General features: G+C 34.6%; 2 protein-coding genes across 20 annotated transcripts in view; both read left to right on the top strand.

Moving 5' to 3' along the window:
• The window catches only part of epg5 (ectopic P-granules autophagy protein 5 homolog (C. elegans)), a 1176376-nt gene that overhangs the window by 133983 nt on the left and 1023267 nt on the right, over positions 1-19126 (top strand). The gene's annotated exons all lie outside the window — the stretch shown is intronic.
• The window catches only part of fam222ba (family with sequence similarity 222 member Ba), a 96641-nt gene that overhangs the window by 32757 nt on the left and 44758 nt on the right, over positions 1-19126 (top strand). For 3 of the 16 annotated variants that reach the window (XM_087252219.1, XM_087252218.1, XM_087252217.1), the window contains exon 1: positions 4675-4890. The exons of the other annotated variants lie outside the window; for them this stretch is intronic. The gene's annotated coding sequence lies outside the window, so the exon portion shown is untranslated. Of the gene's footprint in view, positions 1-4674; positions 4891-19126 lie in introns of those variants that run through there. 16 annotated transcript variants of the gene reach the window in all.

Below are 19126 nucleotides of genomic sequence, written 5' to 3'. Positions count from 1 at the left end.
GGAGGTTTACAGTACATGTTACGTTTTGGCAATGATACAGCTTGTTTGGAACATCAGTCGAGATGGTAAACTGTAAAGAAAATAGATATGACAAAAAGTCTAAATGTTTTTATCAGGGCTGTTAAGGTTAAGACATTAATTGTGCTTTGCTGTTAATGCAAATTAGCTTTTAACAGTGTAAATAACACGTTTAATGCAGCACAGTTGGAAAAATGTGCAGCCATTTAATAATGCAACACCTATTGCAAATGATAAATGAAAAAGATACTAAGGATAAGATATTTACACAACATTGTCTGATGATTTTGTTAACAAAAAAAAAAGTTATTTGCTATTGTTGTTGATGTGAATTAAGTTATCACCGCACCGCAGCGAGTGATGCAGAGAACTTCTCTCCCCCTTCTCAGCAGACCGCTTTCCTCCCAATTCACAGAGAACTTTATAGAGAAGCATTATTTGTAGCACATCTGGCATCCAAGGTTAATTTCAATTTAAAACAACGTCTCAGATCTCAATACATTTTTATTTTCATGCAGAAAAAGTGTGAAGTCCTTTATTACAATGACTGCCATTTCAACCATTGCAACATATACAAAAACTAATGTTGCAACTCGCAAAACTTTGTATTTTCCTAATCGGTCATTGGGTTGAAAGGCTTTTAGTTCATGCCATAAACGAGATCATGAAATGTACTAACCCCGTAATTGCCCAGTCTAACTCATCCGGCCTCTACTCTCTACATTTCCTTTAACAAGATATTCATTCTTCATTCTCCGCTCAAAGCCCTCAGATTCTCGTAAACTTTCCTCCAAAAAGATCAACTGTTATGACAACTGTGAGGCCTCATAGAGACTGTTATCTGCTATGAGGGTTTATTTAATGCTGGCTGCAAGCTAACTAACGTCTCTGTTTACTAGCCTGTCTACAGCACACGGTCTCACTTTCTTAGCTTCCTAATCCTGGAATGTGTCTCCACGCTGGATGCGCTCAGATCAGAAGATCACGTTGCCCTATAATGACAAGTCAGAGTTGAGGAGTGTACAAATGGACAGCTAGGTCAAAAATCGGGTGCTGTTATGCAGAACTGGCCATCTTTGGCGAAGTTAAATGTTGGTGACAGTTTGTTCAGGATCAGTGGCAATCCTTTGAGCTTATCAGGGGTGTTCTTAAAAAAAACATGTAGCCTGAGGGAAGGGCAAAATAACTAGAGCTTCCCTTAATGTTGGTTCAAGTGTAAACAGTTTAATATTATTTTCTCTACAAATAATGTTGGAGCTACAGCTGAGTCCACCTACAACCTAATGGTTTACAAAAATGAACATTTACAGAAATAAATGTGTGGCATGCTTGTCAGGATTAGCCTTAATTTAGAGATGTAAAAGGAGTTTTCTGTTGGTACATTTTGTGATATACACAATACACATTAGGTTGGTTTTAAGATTTTTGTAATAGATTTTTGGTTAGGTTTTGTTTATGCTTACCAAAAGGTTGAATTTGGGTTGATCAAAAACAGTAATTTATTCCTGTTATGGCAAGTTATCACTCCAGTCTTTAATAAAATGATCTGTCAGTATTTTTAGCCCCCCTAAATTAATCGCCCTCTGTTTAATTTTTTCCCCAATTTCTGTTTAACGGAGAGAACACATTTCTAAACATAATAGTTTTAATAACTCATCTCTAATAACTGATTTATTTTATCTTTGCCATTATGACAGTAAGTAATATTTTACTAGATATTTTTCAAGACACTTCTAGACAGCTTAAAGTGACATTTAAAGGTTTAACTAGGTTAATTAGGTTAACTAGGCAGGTTAGGGTAATTAGACAAGTTATTGTATAATGATGATTTGTTCTGTAGACTATCGGAAAAAATATGTAGCTTAAAGGGGCTATTAATTTTGTCCTTAAAATGTTTAAAAAAAAATAAAAACAGCTTATTTTCTGGCTGAAATGAAACAAATAAGACTTTCCCCAGAAGAAAAAAAATTATCAGACATACTGTGAACATTTCTTTGTTCTGTTAAACATCGTTTGGAAAATATTTAAAAATGAAAAAAATAATCAAAGGAGGGCTAGTAATTCTGACTTTAACTGTATGTTTATTGAATATTAAACAATAACAAAAACTATTGTGCTTAAAATTTTGTAGAAACTTTGATACATTTCTTTAAGTGATTCTGTGATTAACAGAAAGCTCGAAGCATGTATTTAAATGAGATTTTTTGTGAAAATCATATTACTTATTTAGGAATTGATGGAAATGAACCAAACCGTTGTCAGAGCAAATAGTTGTGCACATATTGCTGCTGGCAATGATAACATTGCAAAACCAAATGAACACTCCATAAAACCCAAGAAACGTTGCAGATGTGAAAACAAAGGCATGCACACCATTGGCATACTGCTCAAAGTGAGTACCGATCAAAAACAACTAAAAGATGACAAAAAATAAAAAAGGATGGATCAGCATCAAAAATTCAGGATGATGTTGAAATGACTGAATTTAGACATATGCTACAATTTCTGTTAGCCGTTTCTGAAACATTTCATTTATTTAATCTATAGTTACTATACTAAAAGTGGTTACAAATTGTTGCAAACAATTTATATAAGCTGACTTACAAACTAACAAATTAAGTTGAACACTATTAAATTTAGTTTGATGTTTAAATTCAGCCCATATACATTTTTTGCAACCACTTTACTTAAAAAAAAAAAAAAAAAAAAAGATTAAATCCAATAAATAATTTTTAGTGTATATGCACATCAGTTGACTGAATAAAAATTAATCTGTGCATTCGGAAATTGATTGAAATGGCATTCAGTTGCAGGATATTTGACCTCGCTTCCTGTAATCTGTCCAGTTTGGTTTTATGAGAACAAAAAGGACTTTTTCATGTTCATTTGCTTTTTTCAAAATATCTAATTTTATTCATAGCTATTTATATTCGTATATTATTACACTATTACCTCTGCTATTATATTCTATTTTATTTTACTTTGTTAATATTTTTTTATATTTTAAAATAGCGCTGCACAATAAATCATAATGTGCAAATCTGCAATAGTTACATCTTATCTTTTATGTCAATAATTTTAATCTTAGAATGAAAGTTTATTATCCACATTCATTTTATATTTAAGCTATTTGGACACAATGAAATAAATGTTGGTACAATTAATTGTATATAGTTGTTTATTTCAGTTGTACATTTGCTCTGTTGTATTTAACCGTGCTTGTCATTTGTTTATTATATATTATTCAGCTACGCTCCCCAACAAAAGCATCCCAATCAATCTAAAATAATGACTTCTTTCCAAATAGAGCTATTTGTGAAACTGTATTATATCGGAATATATATTGCAGTGGGAAATATTGCAATGTCACTTTTTTCAAATATTGTGTGTGTTGCCCTATTTTAAAACAATAAAAATACATTATTAATAATAATAAAAAAAACTTATTGATATAAAAATCTTGCATTTTTGTCACTTTTGTTAGCATTCATGCTATTACTGTAAAATCATGGTAAAATTTGGTGATTCTAACTGGATTGTTGTTACACAGTGGTGTAGGGCTGGGCGATTAATTGAAATGTAAACGAAATTGACATTCAGAACCAATAATCTATACATTTTTTTAGGTCAATTATTTTAATTACTTTCCCTACCGCGTGTGATGTCACATGACCTCACTTTAAGGTTAATTATACTTGTCCGTCGAACGCACGGGTGTGGTCTGACCCAGCCATTGCGCAGTTGCATACCCGCACACCTCTCAAAAAAATGTAACTATACATCACACGTTTGCACTACATTGAAGATGATTGGAAGCTGCGCCAGAGATGCCTTGAGACAGCATATTGTGTATTACAATTAAAATTAATATTTACATGAAAATATTTGTTTACAGAAGATTTAAGAAATGCACTGTTTAAAATATTATTTACCAGATTTAGAAGAGATACTGCTTATTTTCTACTTTAAAAATAATTATTGTTTCCAAAAGTTAAAGTTATATATTTGTGACTGTAGGTTTCAGGCAATTTGTGTTTTCATTTCAATTGTTCAGCGCTGATGTTCAATAAATAATCATAGGTAGTAGATAGTGTGTGTTTTCTTCAATTTTTTAAAATAAAGCAATGCACCCTCTATTCAAAAATCTCTCACTTGGAATATGTGAGCATAATTACTGTACAAAAAACTGTCAGTGAACTATGAGGGCAAAATATAATAAATAAATAAAGCAATCGTTCATTAATCGTAATTGAGTTCAAATGTTCAATCAATATTTTGATCACAAAATTAGACCATTGAACATTGATCACAAAATTAGACCATTTAATTTTAGTATTGAGTCGAGCTACAAAATTGAATAAAATACGAATTTATCAATAAAGTATATTTCTCAGTCATTTATAATAAGTCTGAAGATCCTGATTAGCTGGATCAGGTGTGCTTATTACCTAGAGGCTAAACTCTGCAGGACAATGGCCTTCCAAAAACAGGTGTGGACACCCCTGAACTACAGCCACATCCATCAAAAACAAGCGTGCAAAAAATGTGCTTAAACTAAATGCGAACACGGCAAGCTAATAAATCACATGTGTTTTCTGGAGGTGGCGAGACCTTCTCTAGGCTTTCGAGTCTCCCGCTGATTCATGCAGGCAGCTCAGTGCTTCTCAATCTCACGCAGGATCATACACGGGTCTGGCTCAGAGGACGCTCACTCCTGCGCCGGCCGAAGAGAAAGAGAGAGTTGTTCGCAGAAGCAGGTGCGGAGAGGTGCGCTGACAGACATGAGGGCGGCTTAATATCCTGTCAAAAGATGAAGGTGCCTTCTAGGCTTCTGCCGTCCTGCTTGAAATCTTGCAAAAACAAGTTGATCCGGTGAGCTTTATTACTTTAGTGCGCTATTAATGGATACAAAAAGCTACATACAGACACACACACACACACACACACAAAGGTCTTGCTTGAGTAGTGTAGTGCTTGGGTGAATGAGTGTTGGAGTGGCTGCGAGGGCAAGCAGAGACCTTTTGTCAGGCATCTCTTGATGATCAATGACGGGTACACCTTCAGCCATTTCCTTCTTTTGTGCCGCCGATGAGAATGCAGGGTTACTTTAAGAAACCGTCCATTACCAGAAGCTCTTTTGTGTGTGTTTGTTGATGCTAGCTCTTTTTGTTTAGTGCTTGCGTGCATGTGAAAGCGTATTTGAAGTAGCCTGCCAGCCCTATTCATAGACTGGTATATTTCCACAGCTATTAAAATAAATCTTGGCATTTTCTTTTGTGTTTTGCTTTTTTAAGGGACAAATTTCTATTTTATCGAAGTCTATGACTGTACCACGGAAGCCTGGGAATAAAAAAACAAAGCAAAATGTAATTGCAAGATTTTATCCATGCAATTTTGAGTTTTAATATTAGGATTCCTCATTTTGAGAAAAATATCTAAACTACGAGATGAAAGTTTTGCAAAATTATGAGTTAACGTCTTGCAATTCTGACTCCATAGGCTCCATCATTTTAAAAAGTCAGCTCGGAGCATAAAGCGTGGAGCCGTTTGATGAAAAGCCATTCATGTGACCTAGTTTCTGAAATGCGGCATTGCCTGGCTGGCAGTGAGTAAGACCTACACGGGCAGCATTACAGAGCCTGATTGAAGAGGATGAGAGGGAGCTCTGTGTGTGTGTTGGAGAATGAGAATGTGTGTGTCTGCATTCAGTCACGGTTGGGCCATTTGTCTTCCTATAGTTGATGTCCCAGGGTCTCATTGCATGCTGACTGTCCCTCTGTGGCGGCTTCCTGTAATTAATAGGGGCTCTTGCCCGGAGTCATCTGAGAGCAGGTGTTTCTGTGAAGTGGAGTAGCGTTATCTCCGTGACCTGACAAAAATTCATCCTCCCATATCATCGAACACGAGCTCGGCCTCCATCCACAAATCAGTTTCAGTTTAGTGACTACAGAAAAGGCTTATTAGTGCTGCTGTCATAACTAGGGACAAGAATATCATATTGACTTGGTGGTGGACACTTTTGACTCTGAAACCTTGACATGGTAACATGCGTCTGCAGTGTCGTTTGATTTCAGGAAAACTGACTCAGCTGAGCTAGATCATTTTGATGAATCCAAATTGTCATTTGTAATCATTTGCGATATCAGAATTGAAGTTTTAAGTGTGTGCATGCTTACATTGTCACTCTCCTTTTCTCATTTTCCTGATTAGTCTTTTTTTCACAATCAAAATAGTTTTTGCTGTGAAGCTGGAGTGGTTCAGTGATTCATTCATAAAGACGGTCATATCTTTTGTTTAGTTTTTTTAATAAATGAATCATTTGCATCGTACACATCATTTGAATGAATGAATCACTTGCTGATTAAGACCACACTACACATACAATGAGTATGATGATAATTTGTCACAAACGCTTCCGGATGTTTGTGATATTTTGTGCATCATGTGCTTTTAATGGTTTTTGTGCAACTTAGTTTTCCCACAATGTGTCAACCCATACCTGAGCCATTCTTTCACAGTCTGAAAATAATATTTATTTAAATCAGTTCATTAAAATGTACAGTTGAAGTCAGAATTATTAGCCCCCCTGTTTATTTTTCCCCTAATTTCTGTTTAACGGAGAGAAGATTTTTTTCAACACATTTCAAACATAATAGTTTTATTTTAACTACATTTCTAATTACTGATTTATTTTATCTTTGACTAGATATGTTTCAAGACACTTCTATACGGCTTAAAGTGACATTCAAAGGTTAAACTAAGCAAATTTGGTTAACTAGACAGGTTAGGGTATTTAGGAAATTATTGTATAACGATAGTTTGTTCTGTAGACTATCAAAAAATTGGCTTAAAGGGGCTTATAATTTTGACCTTAAAACCTTTATTTTGAACAAAAAATTTGATCAAAGTTTGAGAGCAAAAGTACACAAGGACAAATGTTTCTAGTATTTGTGCACCCTATCATGGCAGTAAACACTCACAGGTTTTATTAGGCACACCTTACTAGTACTGGGTTGGACCCCCTTCAGAACTGCCTTAATCCTTTGTGGCATAGATTCAACAAGGTACTGGAAATATTCCTCAGAGATTTTCATATTGACATGATATTATCACACAGTTGCTGCAGATCTGTCGACTATACATCCATGCTGTGAATCTCCCGTTCCACCACATCCCAAAAGTGCTCTATTGAATTGAGATCTGGTGCCTATGGAGGACTTTTGAGTACAGTAAACGTTCATAAGCAGTTGGACGGGTGTACCTAAAATAGTGTCCGGTCAGTGTAGCTTGGACAGTTTGTTCAACACAAAATGTATCAGTAGTAGGGCTGTGCATTAATCAAATTAGTGCTGCACGAAATTGGAAAAATCATTGCAATATGTTTTAATTCTGCAATTATATATTGCGATATGAACACAATTTTACTAAGTTGAATAACTATTTGGAAAGAATTTATAATTTTAGATTGATTGGGATGATTCTATTGGGGAGTATGTAAAATATAATAAGCATTCTACGAGCATAAATAAATTCAATAAAAGAAAAATTAGATAAAGAGTGTTTTATTGTTTTCCAAGGAGTCGAACTGTGTTCAAGAATACAGTAATTGAATAATCAAGTGTAAAATAATACTGCATAGTATTTATTTCATAAACAAAATCAATCGTTGTTCATCTGTCAAAGTTACAAACAGTAAAATTTCTTATTCCTGAATGCTTTCAATTCTTCACAGTCACAGGCCTCAAAAAAAAAACACACGTCTGAAATGATCAGTTGAAATCCAGACTCAACATTGCATATACTTGTGATGTTCTTATAGCAAATGATCATATTGCAATATTAATGCTGAAATGAAATATTGTGCAGCTCTAAATCAAATGAAACAATGTATATTATTGCAATAAGGACTTCCTTTCACACTGTTCCTGTTAAAAGCAGTGGATGTGCAGTGGATCTGACACTCTGTAAACTCTTTAAAAACCTTTATAAAGATACTTGTATTGACATGTCGAGTATAAACCAGGCTTAATTAAAACTATCATTAAAATCTAAAATAGTTTCTTTGGTGTATTGTTTAATTATAATACGTAATGTCTTACATACTTTAGTAAGAAAGAAGGCATATTCACATACAAGGATAGATTCTGAACATTTGACTACAAAATCACCTTTTAAGTTAAAAGAACATTGTAAAAAAACAAAGATAACTCTTCATATTTTATTCCTGTCCTGTGATTTTGGTAGTCATGCATCTAAAATCGACATTCTTGATTCAATTCTCGGCCACTCAATTGACCAAACACTTCGGCGTTGTTTGTTTGTTTGTTCTTTAACAGGCATTTAATCCATTCACCTCAGTCTTGTTTCACAGAAATGTTTCACTGTTTGAGGCTGATATGTTGAGAGCAGCTTTTAAATCCTAGCCGTGCCCTCAGCCTTTCCAGCCAGAACTGATCAGCCGTGGCCTGCCAGAACCAGCCACTGTAATATTCATGATCTAATTATTCAGGGAGAGGTTAGTGTGCGGAACTGTAACGTGTGATTTAACCTCTTGTCAGGGGCTATAAAAGGAAGGCGGGTTAATCTTTCTGGCAACCGTCTCTCCACCCTTGGGAGAGCGCCTCAATTTCCCTTCCTGTGCCCTGGAGGCTGCAGAGAAAGAGAGGCAGATAAAGCATATTACACACACACACACACACACACACACACACACACACACACACACACACACACATATATATAAATGTGCCGGGGCATATGCATGCACTTCACACTCAAGGTGTTGCTGACACTCAAAGTCTATTGCTTTTCTCTGGAGAAATAAAAATGAAGTGACCTTTGATTGCTGTTGACAGCAGCTGCCAGTCTGTCAGATACAGTCAGATACTCTCATCTGACACCCAAGTTTAGTTCTGGCATATTTTCAATTCTAAGCACTGGCGCAAACTCATTTAATGTAGAATTGTGTTGTTGTTGTTGTTTATAAAGGAAATATTCAGATGTAAACCATGTCCCAGGGGTTTGAGTTCATCTAGATGAAAAGGAATCACTCTATCAAGGACACGTTGTCTTTGTTTGTTTTAATTGGCTTGTGCTTATGACATTAAAAACATTTTTGTGTGCTAAATACATAGTTACAGAACTATTCAGTCTTTGAATCTGAAGGGCAGCAGTTAAATATAAAGACTTAAAAGCACTGAAATCAAGTTTTAGGACGTCTCAGTGGGCACAGTTGTTTCAATTACTGAGGAAGTGGAAAACGCATCAAACCACTCAGGCAAAGAGAAGGTTGTTCTGTATCAGACGGTGGCATAAAATACTTTTGTCTTTACTTGGCATCACTTTACAATGAGATATTCTTTATCTATTTTGCAATTATATATTGCAATAATTTTTACCAATGTTTAATATTTGTTACAATAAAAGCAGCAATTTATATTTGTATTCCAGAACAAAGCTCAATTTTTCCAGCTGAAGCAATGGCTCTATTTTTGGCTCTGGAACACCTTGAAAATGCTGAAGAACACATTTTGATTATGTTTTCTGACTCTAAATCTTGTCTACAAACATTGAATTAAACTGGAGCGTCCCATTATTATGGGCGTCATGATGCCACAGTGGGGAGCATGATCGCCTCATAGCAAGAATGTTGCTGGTTTGAGCCTTAGCTGGGTCAGTTTCCCAGTGATGGGTTGCAGCTGGAAGCGCATTCGCTGCATAAAACATATGCTGGATAAGTTGGTGGTTTATTCCGCTGTGGTGACCCCAGATTAATAAAGGGACTAAGCCGAAAAGAAAATGAATAAATGAATGATCCTCATATTATTGACATTTTTATTAAAAGTGAATAAACTACAGAGAACCTTTTATAATATAGGGGCTATTTGGAAATGAACAAGCCGACAAAGCTGCCAAAACAGCCCTAACAGGAAGGATAAAAGAGTGCAAAATCCCACCTTCAGATTTAAAGCCACTAATAAAAGGTTACATTCTTAATAAATGGCAGGCAGAATTGAATCAGTGCCTAAAAACAAAACTTCTTGAAGTCCAGCCTGTAATGGGAAGAAGATCCATTTATTTTTTTACCTCAAGACATGACGAGATTGTTTATAGAAGATGCTGAATCAGACACACAAGACTCCACGAACATTTCTCAAAGGAGAAGAACCGGCAAAATTTCAATGAGGAATGTCCCATTTGTTATCACACATGGTTTATGTCATCAGAAAACAATTTTTATCTGGAGAGACTTTAAATGAATTTTTAAAAAATGTGAATCCTTTTAAAAGTCTCAAAATCTTCTAAAAAGTCTTCTAAAAATCAGAAGTAAGTCTTAAAAAAACTGTTTTAGATTTTTATCTTATATATTATTATCATTATTATTATTATTTGTGTATTTTATTTTGTGTATTATTTATTGCTGTTGATGACTTTTAATTGATAGAATATTTCTATAATTATAGAAAAGTGTTATTTATAAAATTGTGGTAAACTTGATCTTTTTTTTGCCATGACATAGCCATAGAAGCTGATAAGGCAATAAACTCAAAATTCTCTCTCTAGTGGTAATTTATAAAAATAATACATTGGTAATCATTGCTCATTTATAATGGATTGACTTATCAACTTATGTTTAAACAGCTCAGTTCAGTCACCTGCATTCTGAAATTAGTCAAAAATGGATAAGCTTGAATCAAACCCTGTTTACTAAACCTGTATTTAATGTCAAACACTTGACCATATTGACCACATTAACATCACATAATAATGAGTTTATGTGAGCTCAGGTTAATTAACAAATACAGATGTATTAATATTTACAGATGCAATTTTTGATTTAATTAATGTATTAGTGAATGGGTATGAGCTCATTTTAATTAGTGCTGTAATTAAAATTGATTTTTTTTAATAAAAATGTTTGTAATTAAAAAGTATTTTTCATTTTGTGTTCATTTAATGTTTACAAAATGGAACTTTTCCAAGGTTGCTGAAGATTCTGTGGTAAGATGAGACCAAGAACGAGCGTTTTGGCAGCTGTTCAAAGCTTTAGTATGGTGCAAGTTTTATATTATCCAAACTTTCAAACTCTAGCAGTGAACTGTTGTAGTTCATCATGTTTTGTTGCTGAAAATAGTGGGCAGCACTGAGAGAGGTTTCAGTTTGCTCAAAAACCTGAAGCTTTGGAGAAGTTTCTTTTTTCAGCAGGACATTGATCCCGAACACAAGGTTCAAATGAACAATATAGTGGTTCAAGAAACACAAGATTAACGTTATGTAATGGCTTAATCAAAGCACTGACCTCAGCCTTTTTGGGAATTTGTCTGAAAGCAGTGTACAATAGTACAGCTAAAATGAACAAGAAGATCTGTCTGATAGAGTTGACCAAAACTACACGTTCACTGTGTGCAAACTGCAAAGTTAGTATGTACATTACAATGTGAATGTTTGGTTTTAGTAAATTTATAAGGTATGTTAAATGAATGAATGAAAGTATCCTGAAATATGCACAATTAAATTGCAGTAGTTTGTTTACTGGATGAATTCAGTCAAATCTTTAAATAGTATGTTGGAAAACTTCCATAAGCAGTTCATTTGGAGTAACCATAAACCATATAGTATGCTGAGAAGTCATATTTGTTTTAGTTACAGCTAATGCTTTTTTTCTTTTTTAAAATATTTAATTGTTTTTTTCAAACAGCTAGTTTATGCTCTGTGAGACGAGATTATAAAGGGACAAATCATTGAAAATGTTTAACAGCTCTTTAGCAGTTTAGTTTTTAGTAACATGAAACACAGGTAAGTTATGCAATCCCATGTCTCACATTAGCAGCAAAATCAAAAAGCCTTTGTATAAAAAACTCTACATAAAAAGTAATTTGCTTATATAATCATTAATTATCTTTGTTGTATATATAGTTCTATTGTCTTGTGTGTATATATAACAAAACAATAACTTAATAAACAAATAGTACTTAATAAGCATGTACAGTTAAAGTCAGAATTATTAGCCACTCTTTTAATTTTTTTCGTTCTTTTTTAAATATTTCCCAAATGATGTATAACAGAGCAAGGAAATTTTCACAGTATGTCTGATAATATCTTTTCTTCTGGAGAAAGTCTTATTTGTTTTATTTCAGCTAGAATAAAAGCAGATTTTAATAATAAAAAAAACATTTAAGGTCAAAATTATTAGCCCCTTTAAGCTATATTTTTTTTTTCAATAGTCTACAGAACAAACCACTGTTGTACAACAACTTGCCTAATTACCCTAACCTGCCTAATTAACCTAATTAACCTAGTTAAGCCTTTAAATGTCACTTTAAACTGTATAGAAGTGCCTTGAAAAATATCTAGTCAAATATTATTTACTGTCATCATGGCAAAGATGAAATACATCAGTTATTAGAGATGAGTTATTAAAACTATTATAATTAGAAATGTGTTGACGAAATCTGCTCTACGTTAAACGGAAATTGGGGTAAAAAATAAACAGGGGGCTAATAAATCAGGAGGGCTAATAATTCTGACTTTAATTATATATGTAGATGTTATGCTTGGCTGTGAGAACCACAGGCTTGAACCCAGTGAACTCAACCGCCATCACCACCCAGAGTTTAATCCACACTAAACCTATGCTGCTGGATCTATTTCTCCAGCATGGCGCTCCACATGGCTCTCTCCGCAGAGACATTTCAATCCGATTCATCACGGAAGCACCATTTGTTTTTCGCTTCACTACCTGCTCTTTATTTCGGCACTGCTTTTCACATACAAACAACAGTTGACTATTCAATTATACCTGGCCTCCACTGAAAATTATGCAGGCGCAATTACTGAGAACTAGTGTGCTCGCACAAGCATGAGGATCTCAAATTCACTTCTTTTGTGGGATGATTCACCAACCCACATGCCTTTGTTAGCAGCACTCTTCACAATAGCAGACCCACACAAGCCACTGGCCTCTGCCTCCGCAACAAACCCTTCCTGATCTGATGTTGGACCTGCAGCCTGTTCTTCTGAGAATCACAGTCATCTAGGATCAGCACTCTCGCTGAGCTCGTCCAACCCTGTTACTGTGTGATCAGAGAGAAACTGACCCGTCTTATGAAATGTAATCTGACTGGAGGGGAGGGTGGGGGGGATCTTGCCCACTGCTGGTGGTGTTTCAATCAGATACGCTGCTGTTTTCTGCATGCCTGGCTTACCCCACTATATCACTCCCATCACATACCGAGAGTTATGGCGTCTGGAAGCAGCCGTATTAGTCTCTGGGTGGGCTTATGGTGTAGGAGCACCAGGAATGTTACACTTCCAGGTCAGAGTATCGCCTCGACATGGGTCAGATCCCTCAGAGGCATCTGGTGGCTTGTGTTAAGTTGAAGGAGGTCTGCAATGTCTTGAGAAAGCTATCCGTTTAATCTCTATGGCAGTTGCTCAGCTGGTGAAGGACCTCCCGCAAATATGTGATTTTGTTCATGGGAGCTCAGTTGTGGAATTGAGTTTTGTTTTTTTGTTTTTTGAGCCATTTGGCACACTGAAAAAAAGATTTATTGGATTTATTTAATTTTTTTAAGACATTGAAAACTATTTATATAGGCTGAATTTAAACAAACAAATTAAGTTGAACATTACTACATTTCATTTGGTTGTTTAAATTCAGTCCATGTACACTGTTTGCAACCAGTTACTTTACAAAATAGTATCAAATGAATAATTTTCATTTGACCTACCAGGATTAATCAGTGGCCATGCACATTGCAGTTAAATTCAGTTGTTATTTCAGCTTTTTGTTCTTTTTAGTTTTTTCACACACATTTCAGTGGATTACAGAGCAACACTTGTCACTTTCTACAAGAAATTTGACTCCAGAAAAATAATACCATAATAGTTACATCCTGCCTTTACAAGAACCATGTGGTGTGTACAGAACTGGACTGTACTACCAAGTAACTGATGTTGCTTTTTGTGTATGTTACATATGTGCATGTATTCAATGTCATCAGTGACATAATATATCAGGGGTGTCCAAACTCAGTCCTGGAGGGCCGGTGTCCTGCTGAGTTTAGCTCCAACTTGCTTCAAACACCTGCCAGAAAGTTTCTACTATATCTAGTAAGAGCTTTATTAGCTGGTTCAAGTGTGTTTGATAAGCGTTAGAGCTAAACTCTGCAGGACACTGGCCCTCTAGGACCGAGTTTGGACACACCTGCAATATATGATGACTAGGACCATACTGAATCTGCGGATATTTTTGGCTATTTCTGCTGAAAATTGTAAAAATTTTGCGGATTTATTAACTTTTATTTAATGTTTACAATGCAAATCCGTCTAAATCCACCTAATTGGTGAACAAAGCAAGTCTCTCATATAATATCTCTACTAAAAGACAGAAAATCTTACTTTACAAACTGTATTGTAAGTGAAACATGATCATTTTAATACTAATATTATTATATTATTATTAGTGAAATTAAATTAAAAAACTGGATAAATATATATTTACACAAATTTACACAAGTAAATAAATAGACTCAATGGGCTAAAAATCTTTGGATTTTTGCGCGCGCACATTCCATGTTGGTCTACTGATGACTGATAGATTTGCTCTTGATTATTTTAACTTTCAGCAGTGAAAAATTAAACTACACTGAACTGAACTAGATTGAATTTAAACTTTGAGAACTGACACAGAACGTCTTTGTTAAGCTGCTTTGACATGATTTACATTGTAAAATCCCTATAGAAATTAAGGTGATGTATTGCAGGAACAAATATGCTAAATGTAGTTTTAAGGGCTTAAAATAGTGTAAATTATTCTGTCTATTATTTTTTATAGCATATTTAAGTAATGGAAAAAAGGAATAATTAATTAATTCATTCATTCATTTTTTTTTCGACTTAGTCCCTTTATTAATCTGGGGTCGCCACAGCAGAATGAACCGCCAACTTATCCAGCAAGTTTTTACGCAGCAGATGCCCTTCCACACACTCATTCACACACACACTCATACACTACGGACAATTTAGCCTACCCAATTCACCTGTACCGCATGTCTTTGGACTGTGGGGGAAACCGGAGCACCCGGAGGAAACCCACGCGAAGGCAGGGAGAACATGCAAACTCCACACACAAACGCCAACTGAGCCGAGGTTCGAACCAGCGACCCAGCAACCTTCTTGCTGTGAGGCGACAGCACAACCTACTGCGCCTATCAGGGTTTATTTTACATAATTATTATAAGAACTCTTTTTGTAATTGGTTAAAATACAGAGGTGATATTTAGGCAACATGGTGCCATGACACTCTTACCTGTTTAGTATTGCTGATCTTACAAAAAAAATTTGGTTTCCACACAATTCCTACATTTTGTCTCGACACAAATTGATTAAATTAACTTAAACAAATTACAACTTTAAGTGGATTGAACATAAAACAAATAAGTTGTCAGAAAGAAAACACAAGAACTGTGTTGTTTTTTAAATAAGTAGTTTAAACAAGAAAGTCTTCCCTTGAGGGACAATAAAGTATACAAACAAATAATCATACAAGTCATTTTTTGACTGCAGCAGACAGAAAACAAACCCAAATGGTTTGTTTTTATAAATAAGAGACCTAAAATAACATAAGAATTAAAAAAAAAAAAAAATGTTTATAAATAATTTTAAAAAATTATAAAACAATAACTTTAAACATTAAATGTCTGTGTAGATGTGACATAAAAGCAGCAGACTGAGAAAATGAGCTAAATGTAAACTGGCTTGATGTACTGTACGTTCTTGCAGTTTTATAGAATGACAGTTGGTGAAGATTCTTTTGGCAGGCAGATGGTTTATCTACCAGCAGGGACTAACCGGGACATGCTAATCAGCCACACTTTGACCCTTTAGTTAAGTGTAATTTATGGCTAATAGGTCTAGTGAGGAATGATTACGTGCTGTGATCAGTGTTTCTGTTCGCAGCAGAGCAAATGTTTCTGTACGCTTCACATTGTACCACGGCGTTCTTAATCGTTCGCAGCTTTGCTCTTATCGGTGTGCGCTGAAGCGTTGCACTGAATCATACTGCAGCATCACACAGTATTTCATATGATGCACAAGGATGTACAGCACACTGTCGTAATTTAACAAACGGAAAAAAAACACACACAACTACATAATGAAAAGTCAGATCGGTTTATGTGAAGGCCAAAAGCGGTCATGTAGCTGAGTGAAAATGAGGATGAATCACTAGCTCTGTCTGATTACTGTGAACCACTACAGAGAGAGCACTTCACAATCACTGAGGCCTTATTTATCAAAGACTTCTCTGTATGAGGCCAAAGATTCACAGCTCACAAGATTCATGAGCCCTGACCTGACTGCAGAATTCCCTCTGGATGATTTGATTGAATCTGTAAAAATCAGGATGTGAGAAGCACAGAGTTTCCTTAAATAGTTCAGTTAAAGGGAATGGGTTACCCAAAAGATGAAAATACTGTCATCATTTACTCACCCTTGACTTGTTCCATAAACATTTGAGTTTTTTCTGTTGAACATAAAAACAGATATTTTGAAGAATGTTGGAAACCTATAACCATTGACTCTGTAAAATCCTCTAAAAGCCTCTAAAGTCAGCGAGATTAAAGGTTAGTTGAATTCCAATAATAACCTCAGTCAAATTTAGGATACTAGAAATGACGATCTGTTGCTTAAATTAAAATAAATTTAGTAGAAACACAGCATATGAATATTCAAATGTCTTGATCAAATAAATGTAGCCTTGTTGAGCATATATACAGACTTATTTTAAAAACATCATGAAAATCTTAGTATGAACTGCTCATATGCGAGTGACTGATTGATTCGTTATGCATTGCAGAACATTAATTTTCAGCAATTTAATCCTAATTGAAATGCTTTCTGTAAACTCTTATCCATAAATCAATCACAAAGGAATGGAAAGGTCATGGGAATCTGTCATTTTATCATTGATTGGGCAGTTTATATATTCCCAACCTGGGGGGAAATGATGCTTTAAATTACATATCTCATTAATTATGCCACTGTAGACAGGAAAAAAGAATACGAATGCAACTTGTTAAATTGATAAAACTCAATTAAAATGCTCAATGTAGCTTTTTTGCATTAAGACGTTTGTGTGTATTGTGGGATCATCATAAGTGACTTTTATCTTTTTAGATCATCACAATGTTTTTAGAGGTTGAAATGTTGCAGCAGGAGATTTGCTGTTTGTCTGGATATTTTTGTACTTATTTTTCTCTTTTGGGCTCAGAACAAATGGAAACTTGACAGGTCTGTACTTGGAATTCTCCAGTCACGGGACTAAAAACAATTCAAGTATCTGTAGTTTTGAACCTGTTTACACCTAATATTAAGTTGCATTTTTGTCAGTGTGATCACTTGAGGGTTACATTATATCAAAGACTGTAAGATACACAAGACATGCCACTCGTACAGTTTTAAATGGGGGGAAAATACAACAGTCAATATGGATGTAAGGATGTCACCAGAGTGGCTTTTTGGTTTCTTTTCTTGTGCATCTCAGCCACTAGCACCCCATCTGAAAGAGCTTTTAGGGGGTAATGTAGTCATTCAACTTCACAATTTGTTATGCTTCGTATGTATTTGAATAATGATCGTTGGTTCCTTTACTTGAAAGCTCAGATTTGATTATCATAATTTGTGTTGTTTACAGAGTTTGAGGTTTACTGTATCATTATTATTTACACATTAAAGTTTATTTTGATCTTTTAGTATTTACTCTTTACCATTGAACACACTTTGTAGCATTTTATTTATTTATTTAAGAGTCTCTTATGTTTATTTTATTATAAAGAGATCAGATAATTTGTTTACATTTTTTTGTTTTTGACTATTAAAACTATTTGCCTCAGTAATTTTGATTAAAATAAAGTCGTTAAATATAAAAAAAAATCCTAATGTACCTTAATGGATTGTTAACAAATATTCAATAATTGTTGATATCGAATGATATGGTTCTGTGATATATTTTTTGCAATATCGCCCAGCCCTAGGTCTCTGTCAAATTTAACCCCCTGGTAAACACACTGGAATCAGCAAATACAGAAGTGGACAAGTCATTATTCAGAGGATGATAATCTTTAGCTAATAAGTTACTGATAGGGTTGTTAAATTGATGTAGTTGCATAGTTGAGAGGATGACATCTGACCGCATCCTCCAAAAACAACCATAAAGATGTTAGTGCTGTGAACTTGTTCCCTTCTTCCCTTCTAGTACACATAAACATTAACTTGGGCAACCTGAGAAAATGCAGTTTTTTATTTTTATTTGATTGTTTATATAAAATTTGACTGGTGCTTTCAAATATGAAATTTATTCATAAGCTTGGAAAATAGTTTTGGAGAATTTATGTTTTCCTATTTAAAGAGAATCAAAGTGTTTCAAAGATGATTGCTTAGTGGAATGTCTAGCCTTAAAGGCACTTTGACTAACTCTAAGCCTAAAAGGAGTCCAACAAAGGACCAGCTTCTCTCTGCCATCCCACCAAACACATGATTATTATGGGATGTGTTGTGAAAATTACACCTAAACAAGGTATTCATACTTTCCTGTGTTAAATCAACGCACGGATTATTTTAAAAAATTGTAATTTATACTCTCCGTAAGCCCAGATGTGTTCATTTTTCTAATTGTACCCGTTTCTCTTAAGGTCTCTTTCAAAAGTAAAGTACTGTGGTGTGATGAAAAAAGAGGAAAGGGAAAATCTAAACACCAGGGGTCTAAGGCTGTGCAATATGACAATAAATATTGTATGGACAAAGTAAAAGTCATATCATTTTGATCTTTTGCTTTATTGTTTATATTGTGGTGTCACAAAATACATTCCTTATGCTTAAACTATTTCATAATTTATATTACACTCCACCATCGGCATGCAGACAGAAATATGAACAGCATTTTGAGAAATCTACAAGATACATATCATTTATTTATGCAAGTTTTTTTATATATATATTTTAGTAATATTTCACCATTATTAGCAAAACATTTGCTTTGAAGTTCCAAATAAAGTGAGAAAAATATATAGTATATCACATGTGAATGAACGTCTAAGGATATAATTTA

Source organism: Danio rerio, chromosome 5, assembly GCF_052040795.2.
Source record: "Danio rerio strain M-AB ecotype USA chromosome 5, GRCz13ab, whole genome shotgun sequence".
Classification (NCBI taxonomy): Eukaryota; Metazoa; Chordata; class Actinopteri; order Cypriniformes; family Danionidae; genus Danio; species Danio rerio.
Note: the sequence above shows the minus strand (reverse complement) of the source record. Positions and strands in the feature narration are given on the sequence as shown.